Source organism: Rhinichthys klamathensis, unplaced genomic scaffold (assembly GCF_029890125.1).
Source record: "Rhinichthys klamathensis goyatoka isolate OS25496 unplaced genomic scaffold, OSU_Roscu_1.1 h1tg000023l_1, whole genome shotgun sequence".
In the NCBI taxonomy this organism is placed as follows: Eukaryota; Metazoa; Chordata; class Actinopteri; order Cypriniformes; family Leuciscidae; genus Rhinichthys; species Rhinichthys klamathensis.
In genome coordinates, this window is record NW_026606574.1 from 803,470 (window position 1) to 809,699 (window position 6,230).

A 6,230-nucleotide genomic window follows, 5' to 3' on the forward strand; every position below is an offset into this window, starting at 1 on the left:
ATGAAGGCTGCACAGGCGAGGCTGATGAAGGCTGCCCAGGCGAGGATGATGAAGGCTGCCCAGGCCAGGCTGATGAAGGCTGCCCAGGCGAGGCTGATGAAGGCTGCACAGGCGAGGATGATGAAGGCTGCCCAGGCGAGGCTGATGAAGGCTGCCCAGGCGAGGCTGATGAAGGCTGCCCAGGCGAGGCTGATGAAGGCTGCCCAGGCGAGGATGATGAAGGCTGCCCAGGCGAGGCTGATGAAGGCTGCCCAGGCGAGGCTGATGAAGGCTGCCCAGGCGAGGATGATGAAGGCTGCCCAGGCAAGGCTGATGAAGGCTGCCCAGGCGAGGCTGATGAAGGCTGCACAGGCGAGGATGATGAAGGCTGCCCAGGCGAGGCTGATGAAGGCTGCCCAGGCGAGGATGATGAAGGCTGCACAGGCGAGGATGATGAAGGCTGCACAGGCGAGGATGATGAAGGCTGCACAGGCGAGGATGATGAAGGCTGCACAGGCGAGGATGATGAAGGCTGCACAGGCGAGGATGATGAAGGTGACGTGGGAGGTGTTGATGTTGATGAGGACAGGGCAGGAGGGCATGAGGTTGATGAGGCCATTATAGAGGTGGACACAGCACAGGGTGCTGATGAAGAGGGTGCACCAGATATGGATGCGACTGAGGATGACTGTAACAGTCTTGATTGAAACCGCTTCTGCAGATATATAAAGAGATATTTAGCTTAAACAAGAATAAAATGACATTAAAAATATTGAAAACTGTGGCACCCATATAAAACAAAACAAACACACTGTAGGGGTAAACAAAAAATAAAGAAACGTGTTTTGCACACTTCAAAGCAAAGATCATTAATAAAATAAAAAACAACAAAATTGTGACAATAGTCAAATTAATAGTTACACTGGTTCAGACATTAAAACTCTGAACCAATAACTACTTAAATGATTAGTTCACTTCAGAATTAAAATTTCCTGATAATTTACTCGCCATCATCACACCATCTAAGATGTTCATGTCTTTCTTTCTTCAGTGTAAAAGAAATGAAGGTTTTTGAGGAACACACTCCAGGTGTTTCTCCATATAGTGACTTCAATGGGGTCCAACGGGGGGGCTTGTTTGTGTGATAGACATTTTGAACAATCTTTAATGACTCGTGACTACTGAGTTGTCTCAGAGAGTGATTCTTTAATTTTGTGTTGACTGCGCACACACAACATCCTATAGGTTCTGTACTGGAAACAGAAATGATTAGTTAAATCACTCGAGTCTTTGGGTCCTTCGTTCTTCCCATCAGTCCCATTGAGGCTATGCTGTCAGTACTGGAAAGATAAATGATTAGTTCACCTCTCAAGTCCTCGAAGACTCAAAATATGAACTAATCAATTCTGCATCCAGTATTGACTGCATAGCTCAATGGGGCTGCCACGTGATGAACGAATGACTTGAACCCGAAGTCGATAGACTCGAAACGTGTACGTATCCGGTACTACAGACTGCATAGCTCAATGGGGCTGCCACGTGATGAACGAATGACTTGAACCCGAAGTCGATAGACTCGAAACGTGTACGTATCCGGTACTACAGACTGCAAAGTTAAGTTTATGAGGATGTCACAGGATGAACGAACGGCTTAGATCGGGAGGTGAGGTAACTAACAGACTGCATAGCCTGAAGACCCAAATAAATTAATGAATCATTTCCGTCTCTCATAATTTGGCCTTTTCCTTGCATCGCACTTTTTTTCTTATTCTAAATGCGATCAACATTTGATGTGTTTGGGGAATTTGGCTACCATTTTAAATACATTCTACTGAAATGAACAAAAGGTTTTCGAAAAAAGATTTGTTAATTTTGATGAACGAGATTCAAAGATCCAAGTCAGTAAAATGATCCGAACGTGCCACAACTATTACACACGTGTGCTGGATGAAGTGGATATGCACCTGTAGTCAACTGGTTGCCTGTGTTGTTCATTATTTTGGGGGCGGAGCAATGAAGGGAGGTGTGTGTTTGTTTGGCTGTCGATTTTAAATATCAACAGTGTTTATCAGAAATCACTGACTGCACTTTTAACTAGCTGGCAGTAAACATCAGTAGATCGCTGCTGCATGTATGAGATGGTTACCGTTTTATTCCTTGATGTTCTTGCTTTGCCTGACAGCTTATGTGGACCCTTGCTGTTCACCTTGTCCAATTCAGGAAAGGGAAGAGAAGCTGCACAATGGGGCTAAGAAAGCAGGAAATATTTGTGAAGGACAGAAAAACTTGTTTATGTTCATTTCTCTAGCTGTCCTACACTTTAACTATCATTTCTTTCACACACATCTCTAAGCTGAAATAGTCAATAATATAATGATACAGATGTTTTAAAGTGGACCTACCGATTTCTGCGGGCCCAAACTGCTGGCTGGCTTTTTATCAGTGGATTCTGCTGATGCTTGATTTAAAGGCTTCAGAAATATGAGACCACAATCACATGGTAACTAATCAGAATGACAGTAAAAGATTATCATGAATTACTGATCAATCTCTTTAGCATTTTCTTGATAGTACCTTGACTCGCCATGGCCAATCTGAGTCTCCATAATTGTAAGTGATTTCTTCTCCTGGTAGAATGTCTCGTACAGCAAAGAGACACAGGTGAGGTTTTCTGCTCACTTCAACGGTTCTCATTTTGCAAGTAGGATTTCTGGTCTGATCGTTTACAAGTCTTCCCAAGGACAACCCGTCTTCTTTAGATGCATCCATGCTATAAAGACATCCAATTATCACTCAATACTTGTAATCTTAGTATACATGATAGAAATGTACAGTTATTTTCTATAAGTGGTTCTGAACCCCAGTCCTGGGAACCCACCGCTCTGCATATGCTGTATGTCTCGTGTTTTAATCCAGCTGATTCAGATGAGGAGTTTATCATCAGAACACGGCTCTATGAACTCAACTGAGTGTGTCTGGTGAAGGAGACATACAGAATCTGCAGAGAGGGTCTGAAAACCACTGATATATATGATAGTGTACTGCAACATCCTCTCAGCTCTCAGATAAAGCCATCTCAAATTAAAGGGATACTTCACCTCTGCGAAGATGAATATGTATTTAAAATGGGTCATTTATGTAGAAGAAATGTGAAATTATTTTTGAATTTGGAGCTTTCTACTGTAGACTGAGAAAAGCCAGAAAATGTATTTTTGGCTTATGTGGATGAAAGACAACAACTCCCAGAATGCACTTGCTTCGCTGCCCTAGGAGGCCACGCCTACCGGTAACAGAGCGCAGTAGTTAAACAACAAGTATAGGCTACTAGTGAGTTCGAAAATGTGTTTTGAGATCGCCCAAAATGTTCGGGATTCGGCTTTTGCGTTCTACAGTCACCATTCATTATGTTTACTGTGGCGAGCAGGACGAGTGAGAGCCGCGGGAGAACGACGCGAGTCATGTTTACTGTGGCGAGCAGGACGAGTGAGGGCCGCGGGAGAACGACACGAGTCATGTTTACTGTGGCGAGCAGGACGAGTGAGGGCCGCGGGAGAACGCGCGAGTCATGTTTACTGTGGCGAGCAGGACGAGTGAGGGCCGCGGGAGAACGGCACGAGTCATGTTTACTGTGGCGAGCAGGACGAGTGAGGGCCGCGGGAGAACGGCACGAGTCATGTTTACTGTGGCGAGCAGGACGAGTGAGGGCCGCGGGAGAACGGCACGAGTCATGTTTACTGTGGCGATCAGGACGAGTGAGGGCCGCGGGAGAACGGCACGAGTCATGTTTACTGTGGCGAGCAGGACGAGTGAGGGCCGCGGGAGAACGGCACGAGTCATGTTTACTGTGGCGATCAGGACGAGTGAGGGCCGCGGGAGAACGGCGCGAGTCATGTTTACTGTGGCAAGCAGGACGAGTGAGGGCCGCGGGAGAACGGCGCGAGTCATGTTTACTGTGGCGAGCAGGACGAGTGAGAGCCGCGGGAGAACGACGCGAGTCATGTTTACTGTGGCGAGCAGGACGAGTGAGGGCCGCGGGAGAACGGCGCGAGTCATGTTTACTGTGGCGAGCAGGACGAGTGAGGGCCGCGGGAGAACGACGCGAGTCATGTTTACTGTGGCGAGCAGGACGAGTGAGGGCCGCGGGAGAACGACACGAGTCATGTTTACTGTGGCGAGCAGGACGAGTGAGGGCCGCGGGAGAACGCGCGAGTCATGTTTACTGTGGCGAGCAGGACGAGTGAGGGCCGCGGGAGAACGGCACGAGTCATGTTTACTGTGGCGAGCAGGACGAGTGAGGGCCGCGGGAGAACGACGCGAGTCATGTTTACTGTGGCGAGCAGGACGAGTGAGGGCCGCGGGAGAACGACACGAGTCATGTTTACTGTGGCGAGCAGGACGAGTGAGGGCCGCGGGAGAACGCGCGAGTCATGTTTACTGTGGCGAGCAGGACGAGTGAGGGCCGCGGGAGAACGGCACGAGTCATGTTTACTGTGGCGAGCAGGACGAGTGAGGGCCGCGGGAGAACGCACGAGTCATGTTTACTGTGGCGAGCAGGACGAGTGAGGGCCGCGGGAGAACGGCACGAGTCATGTTTACTGTGGCGAGCAGGACGAGTGAGGGCCGCGGGAGAACGGCACGAGTCATGTTTACTGTGGCGAGCAGGACGAGTGAGGGCCGCGGGAGAACGGCGCGAGTCATGTTTACTGTGGCGAGCAGGACGAGTGAGGGCCGCGGGAGAACGGCACGAGTCATGTTTACTGTGGCGAGCAGGACGAGTGAGGGCCGCGGGAGAACGGCACGAGTCATGTTTACTGTGGCGATCAGGACGAGTGAGGGCCGCGGGAGAACGGCACGAGTCATGTTTACTGTGGCGAGCAGGACGAGTGAGGGCCGCGGGAGAACGCGCGAGTCATGTTTACTGTGGCGAGCAGGACGAGTGAGGGCCGCGGGAGAACGGCACGAGTCATGTTTACTGTGGCGATCAGGACGAGTGAGGGCCGCGGGAGAACGGCGCGAGTCATGTTTACTGTGGCGAGCAGGACGAGTGAGGGCCGCGGGAGAACGACGCGAGTCATGTTTAATGTGGCGAGCAGGACGAGTGAGGGCCGCGGGAGAACGGCGCGAGTCATGTTTACTGTGGCGAGCAGGACAAGTGAGGGCCGCGGGAGAACGGCACGAGTCATGTTTACTGTGGCGAGCAGGACGAGTGAGGGCAGAGGGAGAACGGCTCGAGTCATGTTTACTGTGGCGAGCAGGACGAGTGAGGGCCGCGGGAGAACGACACGAGTCATGTTTACTGTGGCGAGCAGGACGAGTGAGGGCCGCGGGAGAACGACACGAGTCATGTTTACTGTGGCGAGCAGGACGAGTGAGGGCAGCGGGAGAACGGTGTGAGTCATGTTTACTGTGGCGAGCAGGACGAGTGAGGGCCGCGGGAGAACGACACGAGTCATGTTTACTGTGGCGAGCAGGACGAGTGAGGGCCGCGGGAGAACGACACGAGTCATGTTTACTGTGGCGAGCAGGACGAGTGAGGGCCGCGGGAGAACGACACGAGTCATGTTTACTGTGGCGAGCAGGACGAGTGAGGGCCGCGGGAGAACGACACGAGTCATGTTTACTGTGGCGAGCAGGACGAGTGAGGGCCGCGGGAGAACGACACGAGTCATGTTTACTGTGGCGAGCAGGACGAGTGAGGGCCGCGGGAGAACGGCGCGAGGCCGGTGGCGTGATTACTGATGAGCGACACCTGTGAGACGAAATTTTCTTAGCAATGTTAAAATGCACATCAACCGATCACTTGTTTAGCTTTCATGTAAACACTACATTCAGATTCACCAATCGGAATGAATTCAGTTAGATTGAAACAAAAGGTGTGCATGTAAACAATGAATGGCGACTGCAGAAAGCAAAAGCTGAATCCCGGACATCGACGGCCGGACATGTCCGGGAAAAAGAGGATGGTAACCCCTACTACTCAGCTTTCGCCACAGAACAAGAACCTGCTAGCTTAGCTTCCAGAAAAAGATGTCTGACACTATGTGTACATTGTGTGAGTGAGATCCCACCCTCTATGGGCGGGTTGAGAACATGCGGGACAGCCCCTACTACTGGCTGTAGTCTTTAGCCTCTGGCCAAAAAATCCTCCGATGACGCAAAATGACGAATTTTGCTTCATCGGAGGATTTTTTCCAGACAAAAAATACATAAATCTCTCGTCTCAGGGGGATATGAGGGTGGAAAGCATGGTA